At 44.1% G+C, this 14,598-nt stretch overlaps 1 protein-coding gene across 25 annotated transcripts in view; it reads right to left on the bottom strand.

Moving 5' to 3' along the window:
- The window catches only part of ABCG2A (ATP binding cassette subfamily G member 2A), a 138,426-nt gene that overhangs the window by 59,333 nt on the left and 64,495 nt on the right, over positions 1 to 14,598 (bottom strand). For 6 of the 25 annotated variants that reach the window (XR_014811941.1, XM_084970963.1, XM_084970956.1 and 3 more), the window contains exon 1: positions 1,538 to 1,685. The exons of 15 other annotated variants lie outside the window; for them this stretch is intronic. The gene's annotated coding sequence lies outside the window, so the exon portion shown is untranslated. 25 annotated transcript variants of the gene reach the window in all.

The raw sequence follows: 14,598 nt of genomic DNA, 5'->3' as shown, positions 1-14,598 counted from the left end.
TGCATTTTAATACCATTTGGATGCAAAAAAAAAAAGTGTTTTTCAAGGGAACTCTTGCTGAATGCCCAGGATGGAACAAAGATGACCAATAAATATTTGTTACTATGAATATGCTTTTTTTTTCTGAAAGTGGAATGAGCTTTTATAGTTCTACTATTAAGCAAGAAATGTAATTCACCTTTACCAGTATTTTTTTAACTGTTTGCTAGATTTAAAATCTCATTTCTTTTGCCATATAGTTTCTGTATTCTCATGTCTTCAGTATTATCTTAAACAAATATTGTAATAAGCCAGTTAATTTTTGTAGTTAGTTATTAAAAGTCAACTACCCACAGAAAAATTACAAAAGGGAGCTCAGTAACTTTAGCAAAACATCCAAAGTTGTGGACAAACTTTATGTCCTGGGGAGAAGAAAAAGACGTAGAATATATTGGTTAATCCCTTTAAAAGTATTAACATCAACAAATTTCTCTCCCACTTCCATCCTCAGTAAGTTTTTATCCATCCAATATCAACTGTAGCTTTACACAATTGGGAAAAAGCCAGAGTTTTACCAACCAGCTCTTTACATACACCCTACCAGACATGGAATCAGCTGCCCCAAGGCATTGTTTCCTGAGAAAGAGTCAAAATTTTCGGTCTGGGACCCCTAGACTGGGAACATCCATGTGCCACGGGTGCAGCCCTAAAAAAAAAAAAGACAAAGAGACCAAAAAAAAAAAAAAAAAAAAATGTGTTATCTGGAGTTCCCTCTGTGGCACAAGGGGATCTGAGCACTGGGATGCTGGTTTGATCCCCTCCAGCACAGTGGGTTGTGAATCCTGTGTTGCTGCAGCTGCAGCTTAGGAAGCAAGTGCAGCTCAGATCCGATCCCTGAACCAGAACTCTGTGTGCCTCGTGGTGGCCAAGAAAAAGAACACAAAATGAAACGAAAAAAAATTTTTTTCAGTCTGTTTCAGACTCACTTTCAAGTGAAACTGGAAGGAACTAATGAAAACCTAATCATTTCAGTAGTACAGTTTCCTATTGTCCACCAAATGAACACGCAATACCCACGGACCTCTCAAGCCACACACATCCCAATCGGCTTTCACAATATACTTACTCAGCTTAATAACGGTTCAGTTCAACCAAGGGCTCCAATCTCAGGAACTCTTATGCTCAGAGGCAGAGCACTAACAATCATTTATATAAACGCTGAGATGAGTCAGCGGGACCAAACATACCCTGCGGAAGCAGGTCCCACTTACAACGACATCAAGCACCTGTGCTGTGCTCTCTAAACGGTGAAGACCTTTTCCAAAAACTCCCCGGCTGCTTTCCAGGCTGCCTCCGTCCAGCGTCTCCCCAGCCAGGGAGTCCGACCGCCGGGGACTCCCTCTCCGGTCTCACGCGCTTGGGACTCGGTCTGCACCGGCGCAGGACTCAGGACACAGCCCGCGCCCGGGGCAAAGTCCGGCGGGGGCGACCCTCCCCGACCGGCGCCCACGGCCCAGCCCGAAGCCCACCCCCGCGCCCGCGCGCTCCCCGCACTCACAGGCGCAGCGGCCGGCCTGGGAAAGGGCCAGCTCCGCGTTACAATCACGGTCTAGGGCGGCGGCAGCAACCCGCGCGGTCGGGGCGGCGAGGGACGAGCGCAGGGAGCCCCGACGCCGGCTTCACTTCGCACGCTTCGGGCAGTGGGCGGTGAGTGCGCAGGACCGCGGCCCCTCCCTCGCGCCCCTGGTCCTCCAGGTCAGTGCCCGCAGGCCAGCGGAAGGCGTAGCGCCGCCTGCCCGGGGCGATAAGCGCCCGGCGCCCGGGCGGAGCGCATGCAAGTGTTGTGATCGGATCCAGCTGGGCGCTGAACCGGACTGTCTCCTGCCCGCGGGGCCCGGGTCACAGAAATGAGTATCCCAGAGCATGCAGGGACAAAGCAGAAACTCCCGCCTCGAGAGCCTGTATGAAATGGACAGTGGCGATTAGCCCTGGAAACCCCAGGACGCTACCTGGGCTGATGAACACCTGGATGGATTGGGTCGCTGCTGGTGTTCTACGCCTCTAAGCACAAGGGGACGCTGACCCCAAGGGTTTTTTTCTGTAAATATTACTATGAACAGTGTGTCTCAATCTACCTATATGTATATTTTGTCTTTTTAGGGTCGCACCCGCAGCATGTGTTGGTTCCCAGGTTAGGGGTCAAATGGGAGCTGCAGCTGGTGGCCTACACCACAGCCACAGCAAGCCAGCCTTGCCTGTGATCTTCGCCACAGCTCACGGCAAGGCAGGATCCCTGATCTACTGAGCGAGGCCAGGGATGGAACCTGCATCCTCATGGATACTAGTCAGATTCGTTTCTGCTGGGCCACTCCAGAAACTCCACTATGTACAGGTTAAATGTGTTCTTCCCACTCTTGTAATAAGTACTTCTGTTTAGTACACTGATGTGTGGAAAAACTGGAAAGCGATTGTGCAGATTCATAAAAAGGGTTCCTAACCTCATCTTAATACTTTCTCAAGCTGATCACTGCTATCGAATTCTGTCTGAAAAATTCTGACTAAAGTCAGCATTTCATAAATGTATTGTAAAGAAATGAGTCATTTTAGCTTATAAGTTAGCATTTATTTTGGGCTAATTATTTTCAAATGCTGTTTCCTCATTGAATGTTTGGGTATTTTAGGCAACAGACTATTAGGAAGGGTAGAATCTAGAGACAGCCTTCCTAATTTTATGGGTGAGTCATCGGGCCCAGAGGGGACCATTCTGCACAAGGTCAAAAGTTAGGAGGATAATGGGTGACTCACAGTTTCTCAGGCCACTCTGCTCTCTAGCTCATGACTTCTCTGAACAGAGTAACCGCCCAGTGTTTATAGAGCCTGGTTATATTGGGACTCCCACCAAATGTATTCTTAATCTGGCACTTTTCCCTTCCCATTTAACTAAACTTCTTTTTCTCTCATTACATATTAAGAAAGAATAAAATGAAAATCACCTGTAATCAATTAGTCACGTACCTTTTGCTTTAGGAGTTCCCGTTGTGGCTCAGTGGTTAGCAAACCCAACTAGCATCCATGAGGACGTGGGTTCGATCCCTGGGCTCACTCAGTGGGTTGAGCATCTGTCATTGCTGCAAGCTGTGAGGTACATAGCAGACGTGGCTCGGATTTCAAGTTGCTGTGGCTGCGATGTAGGCCGGTGGCTACAGTTCTGTTTGGACCCCTAGCCTGGGAACCTCAATATGCTGTGGGTTCGGCCCTAAAAAGACAAAACAACAACAACAACAAAAATTTTCTTTTGGTGTTTTTATATGCACGCACATTTTCTTAAAAAACAAAAACAGGCTTATATACAAAGTACAGAGATGAAAGTCATCTCTGCAGTCAGATAGGCTGTGTCTGAATCCTGGTTCTTCCAAACCCTGGAGATTTGAACTACTTATTAGTCTTTAGGTGGCTACTGGTAATAGGGGAAATCTTGCAAGGTAGTTATTACAATGATTAAATGAGATAATGTATATATAAAGCACTGATGCTGTGTATAAAGTCATTATCATTGGTTAGCACTCAAAAGATGGTAGCTATTTTTTTGTAAAACTGCTATATTGCAAACATGGTTCCCTGTCACTCATTATCTTTCTAAAACTTTTTTTTGCTTTTTGCTTTTTAGGGCCATACTCACAGCATATGGAGGTTCCCAGGCTAGGGGTTGAATCAGAGCTGTAGCTGCTGGCCTACACCACAGCCACAGCCACACCATATCTGAGCTGCATCTGCGACCTACACCCCAGCTCACGGCAACGCCAGATCCTTAACCCACTGAGCAAGGCCAGGGATCGAACCCACCACCTCATGGTTACTAGTCGGATTCATTTCCCTTATGCCACAATGGGAACTCCTCTTTCTACAACTGAACAGTATTCAGTCATTTGTTATGTACCATAATTAGTTTAAACAATCTTCCTATTATTCACAAAACATCCTTGCATGAATGTCATTGCATATACCCAGATAAATTCCAGATAGGGAATTGCTGAGGCAAAAAGTACACTCATTTAAAAAAATGTAATACACAGAGCCAAATTTTCCACAAAAAATTTGTGCCAAATTAAGTGTTCAAACAATTTATTTTTTGTTTGTTTTTTGTCTTTTTGCCTTTTCTAGGGCCACTTCCCATGGCATATGGAGGTTCCCAGGCTAGGGGTCTAATGGGAGCTGTAGGTGCCGGCCTATGCCAGAGCCACAGCAACTCAAGATCTGAGCCACGTCTGCAACCTGCACCACAGCTCATGGAAACACCAGATCCTTAACCCACTGAACAAGGCCAGGGATTGAACCTGCAACCTCATGGTTACTAGTTGGATTCCTTAACCACTGCACCACGACAGGAACTCCATGTCCAAACAATTTAAAAGATGGCTTATTGAAAAAAAAATCATTATATAAAAATACCCCACAGCTATAACGAAAAAAGAAAATAAAAATCATTACATAAAAAATAAAAATTAAAATAAAAGATGGCTTGTTCCCCTAATTCTCACAAATACTGGACAGAATACTTTTTTTCAATTTGATAACAAACGACCTATCAGTGTTTTATATTTCTTTGACTTAGCAGAGTAAGCTTTTTTAATGTTTACTGATCTCTTGTGGCTTATTTGTAAATTCTCAAATAAAAAATTTTCCCTATTTCTTTCTATTAATTTCTTAGACGGCAGATTCAGTAAACAGAGCCTGGATCTGTGGTGCTATCCTTGATCTGCTGGATTGTCTCCAAGCTGGCTGACATCACAGTCATGTTTTCTGTAGCTTGCAGTCAAACCACAGAATTGTCAAAATTAAGATCTTTTTTACAATCCTAACTGAAAAACTTTGGGGCCCTCTAGAGTCCATGCCCTTAACGCACACGTTAGAAAGCTTAAGTGGGCACTGGAAGGCGTGAGATGGCATCAGGTGCTGTGGTAGGCAGGGCACATGGACTTCACTAGACGAAACAGAAGATGCCTTCCGGTAAAGGAAACAGATTCGTTCAGGAAATCACTTTAGCCTCACTTTTGAAAAGTACTAACACAACTAGGAGGCTGTTTCAGAGGGAAGAGAGGGACCAATATTCCTTTCCAATAATCACACCAGTGAGAGTCTTGCTTATAGGGTTTTCACAAGGGTTATCAGTGCTTGATGGGATGTCAAGCACAGGGAGAGGTTACAAGTTCATTTAGTGTTGATAAAGGACATGATTTGTACAGAATGGCAACCAACGCACAATCAAAAACAGTCTTCTCATTAAAGGAATAAACTTCCTGGGCCTACAACTCCATCAGTCAGGCACCCTATTATCAAAGCTCTTCGATGGAGTTCTCTTCATCCTCTCATAGGATTTTTAATATCCTCCAAGCCTCTCCCTGCTGCCCTGAGCTCTCAGTCTATTTGCCTGTTTGGCCACCAAGTGCAAAGAGCTTGCAAGGACCCAGTCGCTTCCTTAATGCTTACCCCAAGTAGTAAACTCAGGGTCAATTTCCCCCAGCAAGTTCGGGTTTCAGGCAGGCTTACTATGAGCCTGGTGCCATGTGGGTTACATATAAAATATCTGTATTGGATACCAGCCTGTTTATTTTCATTACTGCTTAACTGAAGCAAATAAAAGGCAGTGCAAGATGCTGTATGCACCATGACCTCCCCGGCTCTGCTTACGGCTACCGGGGCCTCTGATGAAACTGGCGGGAGAACCATCAGTCTGTAATGGTTTGAGCACTGAAATGTACGTGAAGAAACAAACAGGGTGTAGACAGTTCTTCCCAAAGGTCTCATTATAAAAGGAAAGTGAGACAAAAGAGTATACCGAAAGGCTATCTTGGGGTTCAGAGAAAATATTTGTTTGGTTTAAATTAGGCCAGAGTAAGTGTGCATGTCAAGAGGACAGGCCAAAAGAAGAGGCGGTGAATTGGTATAATCAGGTATCTTGGAAAGCAGAATGGAATGAGAATTCAGAGGAATCAATATTAGAAAAGAAAAGCAAGAGGGAGTTCCCATGATGGCTCAGTGGTAACGAACCCGACTACTATCTATGAAGTTTCGGGTTCGATCCCTGCCTCACTCAGTGGGTTAAGGATCCGGCATTGCCATGAGCTGTGGTGTAGGTCTCAGGCACAGCTGGGATCTGACGTTGCTGTGGCTGTGGTGTAGGCCAGCAGCTGTAGCTCTGATTCCACCTGGGAACTTCCACATGCCTCAGGTGCAGCCCCTAAAAACCAAAGAAAGAAGGAAAGAAAGATGGAGAGGGAGGGAGGAAGGAAGGGAAAAAAATACATAAGTAAATAAAAATTTTAAAAATTGTGTCAAGAAAGAAGTCTTTCTGCAGCCTCCCTTATCTGATTAAAGGCAGAGCCCTCAGACAGTAAAGCTGGTATAAATCCCCTCTCGAGGGAACTTCACTGCTGAGTAGAAGACCAACCACTCACACCTGGATGAAAAATTGCGTAAACAACACACTGTCATCCTTTGCTTCTTTCCCCGAAAGCCATTTGTCTTTCCTAAAAATCCTTTGTTTTCCAATAGAGTCCCTTTCTCTCCACCCCTCTTTCTCCTATTAAGCTGGCAGAGAAACCCTAGGACCTTATCTTTTCTCTTTTATTTCTTTTTTCTATTTATTTATTTATTGTCTTTTTGCCTTTTCTACGGGCGCTTCCCACAGCTTCCCAGGTTAGGGGTCTAATCGGAGCTCTAGCTTCCGGCCTATACCACAGCCACAGAAACACGGGATCCTTAACCCACTGAGCAAGGCCAGGGATCAAACCTGCAACCTCATGGTTACTAGTCGGATTCGTTAACCACAGAGCCACGATGGGAACTCCATCTTTTCTTTTTTAATCTGTCTTTTCCTTTTCCTTTTTTTTTTTTTTTTTTTGTCTTTTTAGGGTTGAATCTGAGGCATACGGAGGTTCTCAGGCTAGGGGTCTAATTGGAGCTGTAGCCTCCGGCCTACACCACAGCCACAGCCACGCCAGATCCAAGCGGTGTCTGAGACCTATACCACAGCTCACGGCAATGCCAGATCCTTAACCCACTGAGCAACAGCAGGGATCGAACTGGCAACCTCATGGTTCCTAGTCAGATTCATTAACCACTGAGCCTCGTCGGGAACTCCTAATCTGTTTTTTCTCAATTAACTTTCAGCTCCTCTCCCCACTGCCCCCAGCCTAAATTGGTAGAGAAAGTTTTTCCTCCAAAGGACCTAGAGAGAGATTGCACAGCAGCACCAACAACCCCTAAGACTGGACTCTATAAACATGGTAGAATCAAAGGCACAAATGGCATGGATTTCCCAATCGCAAGGAAGGAAAGATAGAGCAGATTAGAAAGCTGAATAAATTCTAGGATGTGGCTTTGCTGGGCAGGTAAGGCAAGAGAAAAATGGAGCAAAAGATTGAGTGGGTGAAGTGATTCATCATAAGAAAGTAAGGCCAGGGAGTTCCTGCTGTGGCACAGTGGGTTAAGGATCCAGCGTTGCCACAGCTGTGGCTCAGACTGGATCCCTGGACTGGGAAGAAGAGGTAGAAAGAGAGCCTAGAGAGGGGTCACTGGAGGCTGAAGAGCTGAAACAGGAGGATGAAATTACTGAATAGGAAATTGGCATTTATTTTTACATTCCAGGGTTTTTGTGTTTTTGTTTCTGTTTTTTTTTTCCTTTTTAGGGCTGCATCTGGCACCTCAGGCATATGGAAGTTTCCAGGCTAGGGGTCAAATCAGAGCTGTAGCTGCCAGCTTATGCCACAGCCACAGCAACACCAGATCCAAGCCATATCTGCAGCCTACACCACAGTCCACAACCATGCTAGATCCTTAACCCACTGGGAGAGGCCAGGGATTGAACTGGCATCCTCATGGATACTAATCGGGTTCGTTACTGCTGAGTCACCATGGGCACTTGAGCACTGCAGGTTTTGTCAAGGTCCCAAGGTCCGAATGTGACAGTAGTATTATGAATATGGAATATTTATCTTCTGCTGAGTAAGAAATTGCCATTAGTTTAGCATTTTAAAACAATACTCGGAGTTCCCGTCGTGGCGCAGTGGCTAACGAATCCGACTAGGAACCATGAGGTTGCGGGTTCGGTCCCTGCTCTTGTTCGGTGGGTTAACGATCCGGCGTTGCCGTGAGCTGTGGTGTAGGTTGCAGACGCGGCTCGGATCCCGCGTTGCTGTGCCTCTGGCATAGGCCGGTGGCTGCAGCTCCGATTCAACCCCTAGCCTGGGAACCTCCATATGCCGCGGGAGCGGCCCAAGAAATAGCAACAACAACAACAAAAGACCAAAAAGACAAAAGACAAAAAAAAAAAAAAAATAAAAAATAAAATAAAACAATACTCATGTACTCTTCTGCAATCTGGAGGGCAGGAATCTAAGCGGGCTTGGCGGGGCTCTGCTCTGGATAGGTATCACAGGATCAAATCAAAGTATCGGCCAGCTGGGCTCTTATCTGAAGATTCTTATCTGAAGAATCTGCTTCCAAGGGCAGGTTTGGCAGAACCCAAGTCCTTGCAGTCTTGGGACGGAGGTCCCTACCCCTTTGCTGACTGTCAGTCAACCAGCTCCTGCGGGCTGCCCACCCCCTCTCCAGTGACTCCTCTCCATCTTCAAAGCAGTTCCTTCTCAAACTTCTAATCTCTTGGATCTCCTCTCTCCCACTGCCGCCCCCTCCCCTTTTTATTGTGGGGCGCTGTGGCTTGCCGTGGGATCTCATTTCCCAGACCAGGCCACAGCAGGGTCCTACAACTCCACCACCTGGGAACTGCCCTTCCCTTCCTCCTGATGTGATGACATCAGGCCCACAGTGATAATCTCCCGTTTTGGAGTAAGGTTACTTGGGACTTTGAATTACAACTGCAAAATTCCTCAGATTAGCCCCTAGATTAACATTTGGTTAAATAACCAGTGGATGAACTGGAATTTGGGGCCCTGGGGGAGAACGGGATCTTTAGAATTCTGCCTACCCCGAAGGTTAAGTCGGAACACAGAAGCTAGGGCAATGGGTTAGTCATCCAAATGAACACAGACCCTGCCAAGATAGTGACTGTCTTGGAAAGAAGAGATGTACCGACAACCAGCTGTCAATGTCTTTAATAGATATGAAGGGAAGGAGGCATGAACACAGAGAAAGACAGCACACTGTGGTTGGGGGCGCAGGAAGTGGTGGAGGTGTTGAGGCCAGATGTAGAGCTAGACTGCCTTGATTCATATAAATTTCTTTATATAGTAGACAAAAAGACCAAATAAATAATTCATTTGGTTATACAATTCACATGGTATAAATACCATTTTTAGTCAAGCCCTAAAAAATGAGCATAGCAGGGAGAAAAAATTTTATAGTTACGTACAGATGATTAGCCTGCAAAGTCAGAAAGTAGGGTAGAGGATGTAACATTTGTCCCTGCAAAACAGATTGAAAGGTTAAGTCTTGAGAGTCCACCAAACGAAATTTCACTTACCTCTAATGTCTTTTGTTTAAGTAAACTTTTTTTTTTTTTTTTTTTTTGGTCTTTTTAGGGCTGTACCTGTGGCGCATGGAAGTTCCCAGGCTAGGGGACAAATTAGCGTTTTAGTTGCCAGGCTACACCCCAGCCACAGCAATGCAGGATCCAAGCTGCATCTGCAACCTACACTACACAGCAACGCCAGATCTTTAACCCACTGTTCGAGGCCAGTGATCAAACCTTCATCATCATGGATACTAATTGAGTTCATTTCCACTGAGCCATGAGAGGAACTCCCTGTTTAAGTAAACTTTTAAAATAAGTATAACACATACATAGACAAAGTACAGAAAAATTTAAGTAAACAGCTTGATGTTTATTTCCAAAGTAAACACATCTGTATATTTGTTTATATATATACATGTGTGTCTGTGTATTTCTCATAGGTCAATTATATTTCAAAAAAAATAAACAAGCCAGGAGTTCCCATCATGGCTCAGTGGTTAATGAACCCAACTAGGATCCATGAGGTTGCAGGTTCTATCCCTGGCCTTGCTCAGTGGGTTAAGGATCCGGTGTTGCCGTGAGTTGTGGTGGACACAGCTCGGACCCTACATTGCTGTGGCTGTGGCGTAGGTGGTGGCTGCAGCAGAGGCTGGCAGCTGTAGTTTCGATTCAACCCCTAGCCTGGGAACTTCCATATAACTGGGGTAGAGCCCTAAAAAGCAAGTAAATAAATAAACAAGCCAAAAAACCAAAATAGGCAAAACTCATGTAAAGCAACAGAAGTGAGATGAGTGGTTATCTTTGGAAGGGACAATGACTAGGGAGGAACATGAGGGAGACTTCTGGGGTGTTGATAATAAACAAATATACATGTATATTTTAGAATATGTACAAACGGAGTTCCCATCGTCGCTCAGCAGTTAACGAATCTGACTAGAATCCATGAAGATGCAGGTTCAATCCCTGGCCTTGCTCAGTGGGTTAAGGATCCTGCATTGCTGTGGCTGTGGTGTAGGCCAGCAGCTACAGCTCTGATTCGACACCTAGTCTAGGAACTTCCATTACGCCGTGGGTGCAGCCCTAAAAAGTAAAAAAATAAAATAAAATATGTACATATAAAATATATATGTATATGTGGGTCCGGATGGCAGATCTACAAGTGTATTCACTTTGTAAATATACAGCAAATCGTTTACTTAGCTCTTTTTCTGTACGTATGTTATACTGCAATTTAAAAGTTTACTTAAACAAATGACTTTATGGATACGTGTTATGTGGAGAAGAGAGATGGGAGCATGCTAGATTAAAATAAGTTTATTAATTAGGTTTCATCATTGCAAAATATGTGTAGCACAGTGTTTATGGAACCTCTTCACCAAGAAACAGATCAAAGGCTGTGTATTCTCAGTAAAACACCGGCAGAATGAGGAAGTCTTGAATGCTAAACCAAGGAATGTAGCTTGATCTTGAGAGTGAGAAACCATTAAAAGTTTAGTGTAGGGGGATGACATTGTCAACAGGTGTTTTAGAAAGATTGGTCTGTTTATATATAGAATGGATGGGGGATGGGCCAATCTTGAAATGAAAAAAGTAAAGACTGAACTAGAGCAGCAGTGGAAGAAATTGGTGAGAAAAGGGACACGAAAGGAATACGGTAAAGGAAGAATTTGCAGTCCTGGTATCAGACAGAACATTGAAAGTGTGAGACAAAGGACAGAGCTGACTTACAAGGTCACAAACCTGAGAAGCTGAACGCCTTGTGGGCCATGAATGAGAATTACTAGGGTAGAAAGCATGTCCTTGTCCTCAGTGTGTTTCTTAAATATTGCCTCGCTCAAGGCCTTGAACACAGCAGATAACTGAGAAATGTTTATTGTCCAAATAGTAAAACCGAGTTTATCTTATGTAATTCAGGGGCTTATCCACCCTTACCTGTATCTGCTATGTTGTAAAAATGGAAGAGGGTTTTATCGAGACTGACCTCTTTCATATGATACATTACTGACTACTATAAACATTTTATGGTCTGTAGGGATAAACGTTTATTCATGGGAGCTGGAGTTAAAGTGTAATAGCGCTCAATGACATGTGATTCATTATAAGATGTCTTCAAATTTTTTTCACTTCTGTCAGGCTTAATATATGAGACGATGTCAACAAAGCCAAGCATGTACAGCCTCACCCAGAATTATATTTTCGTTTTCCCTATGTCATCACCCATATTAAAAACACACATTCATTATTCAATACGTAACAAAACCAACATCCAGTCTAGACGTACCCAAGATTCGCCCAACCTACAGTTTTTGCTATTTGACTCATGGGTGCCTCAATTTCTTACCTCAAATTAAGGGTGATAACACCTATGTCACAGGGTTGAATAAAGATTAAAAAATAATGTACATTTGGAAAACATAAGGGAACCTCAATTTTTACCCAATACCCATAATAACAGTTAATATTTATCGAGTACTTGCTACTTGCCAGGCAGTGTTCTAAGAGCCTTTAGGTTTTACGGGTTTTTTAAAACCTCATTTAATCTTCACAACAATGCCCTTAGGTGGGTTCTATTAAAATTGCTGTCTTGCGGAGGATGAAACTGCAACTTGCTCACGGTCATACAGACAATAAACAACTTATGGCCTTATTTTGGCTGTTTACATTAGTGCTGATGAAATAAGAAATAATGGGAGTTCCCATCATGGCACATCGGAAGCAAATCTGACTAGGAACCATGAGGCTTCGGGTTCCATCCCTGGCCTCGTCTAGTGGGTTAAGGATCTGGCATTGCCGTGAGCTGGAGTATAGATCGCAGATGTGCTCAGATCTGGCGTTGCTGTGGCTGTGGTATAGGCTGGCAGCTGTAGCTCCCATTACACCCGTAGCCTGGGAACCTCCATATGCCAGAGGTGTGGCCCTAAAAAGGAAAGGAAGAAAAGAAAGAAAAAAAGAAAGAAAGAAAGAGAGAGAGAGAGAGAGAGAAAGAAAGAAAGAGAGAAAGAAAGAAAGAAAAAGAAAGAAGAAATAATGACACTATTATTTCTTGTAAAATCTGCTTTAAAAAATTCTTTAAAGAGAGAATGTAGAATGAATGTGTTCACCTTCAAAATCGCCCCTCAGCCACAATGGATCCAAATAAAAGAAGAAAAGCAAGAAAATCTAGGCAATTGCAAAACCATGATAAATACCTCCATGAAAGAAACTCACAATAGTAAGAATGACTAGGTTTCTGGGTTGAAGGCCTTGAGTCTAGAAACAAGTAATAGTGATAAGGAATGTGGTTAAATAAAGGGAACTCAAGCCCCAGGGATGGGGCTGCCCACTTATAAAGGGTGGAGTTAGTGGGAGAAAGTGCTGCCAGCTCTGCCTAGGGTATATGGATGGGGATGATGAGGCAGAGTCACAGCACCTGGGTGGTGATGCCCCCCCTCCCCAGTCTCCAGCTCATCGTGCCTCCCTGGTGCCTCTAGGGACTTCTGTGCCTCCCTAAAGGGGCGCAGTGGACACTGGGAGCCACTGAAGTGGCCCTCTGCCTGTGAAAGACCTGCTCTCACCTGCTGCCTCTGGATAACTGCTGGATAACCTGGGGCTCCTCGTCCACTGCTCTCTGCTCAACAACAGGGCTTCCCAAATCAGGCTGTTCCTTAACAGAATGTGTGAGATTCAAGCTACAATCCTGGCCTTGCTAACCTCAGCAATTTGTAAGATTGATCATGAAATAAATCACGTTCATAAAAAAAAAAAAGTACTGCTAAGCTCTGGCTAGGGATTTAGCCAATGGACTGCTCTGTCCGCGGGAACCAGGGAGACACATATACAGTCTGATGGGTCTTCTTCCTTCTCCTCCTCTTAATCTTCCTTACATTCTTCTACATCCCCCCACCCCAAACTACACCTGGGATAATTTGCTCACATTTATCTTCCAGGTCACTAATTCTCCATGCAGTTAAATTAATTTTTCATTTAACTTTCTATACACTGGAATTCTTAATTTCAGTAAGGTTGGTTTTTTTTTAATTCCTCAAAGTAATATTTTGTTCTTCGAATTGACCTGATCATTAGACAGTCTGCTATTCTCACTCATGTTTTCAATGCTTGTTTCATTTTTTTATTTTTTATTTTTGTCTTTTTAGGGCCGCACCACAGCATATCAAAGTTCCCAGGCTAGGGGTCGAACTGGAGCTACAGCTGCCAGCCTACGCCACAGCAACATGGGATCCTACACCACAGCTCATGACAACGCTGGATCCTTAACCCACTGAGTGAGGCCAGGGATCAAACCCACATCCTCGTGGATACTAGTCCAGTTCATTACCACTGAGCCATGATGGGAACTCCTCAAGGCCTTTTTTAAATCTGGAAAAACCTCATGCAGAATTAATTTTAATTCTGCTAATTAATTATAAAGCAGAACTCTCTGCTTGATTTTTGTTTTATAATTTTTCCTTGTGACTTTTTATTGGCTGTGTCTAGAATTGAGGCCTGGTTGAGGGTATGTTCCCATCTGGGGAAGACTGTTTTCGCTTCTCTCAGACACTTGGGATACTCTTTTTTTTTTTCTTTTTTCTTTTTTTTTTTTAATGGCTTTACCCTCACATATGGAAGTTCTTGGGCCAGGGATTGAATCCAAGCCATACTGGCAACCTACATACACCACAGCTGCAGCAATGCAGGATCCTTAACCCGCTGCATCAGGCCAGGGATTGAACCCACACCTCTGTAGTGATGCAAGCTGCTGCAGTTGGATTCTTAACCCACTGCCCCAGGGTGGGAACTCCAACCTGTCCTGGTACTCCTTAAATTACAGGCTTGTGTTTTTGGACCATGGAAAGAATGTGGACTTGGTTCCAAACTACAGATCTGGCCAGTGGCTACAATTTCTCAGGGCAACACATTTTTTTCCTCCTTTAAAATGTCTTCATTCATAGCCCAGCCCAAGAAAAACTGTGTTCTTGTGGTTCACCTTTGCAGGGTGGGTTTCCTGTCCAGTCTGTCCTTTCTGAGCGTGTACCTCTCCTGGGCCTGGGCATTATGTTTCTCTTTTACGTGAGCTCAGGCTTTGTCCTCATCCCCTCTGCAATGCAATTCAGAGTCTCAACAAAGAAGACTGCAAGTCTCAGGAAACCCAAGGCTTTAAAACTTAGTTT

Source organism: Sus scrofa, chromosome 8 (genome assembly GCF_054392235.1).
Source record: "Sus scrofa isolate SSC_HxYL_T2T_F1_AM1 chromosome 8, Sscrofa_HxYL_maternal_Yorkshire_Landrace_v2.0, whole genome shotgun sequence".
NCBI lineage: Eukaryota > Metazoa > Chordata > Mammalia > Artiodactyla > Suidae > Sus > Sus scrofa.
This window is presented reverse-complemented; position numbering and strand designations above follow the sequence as displayed.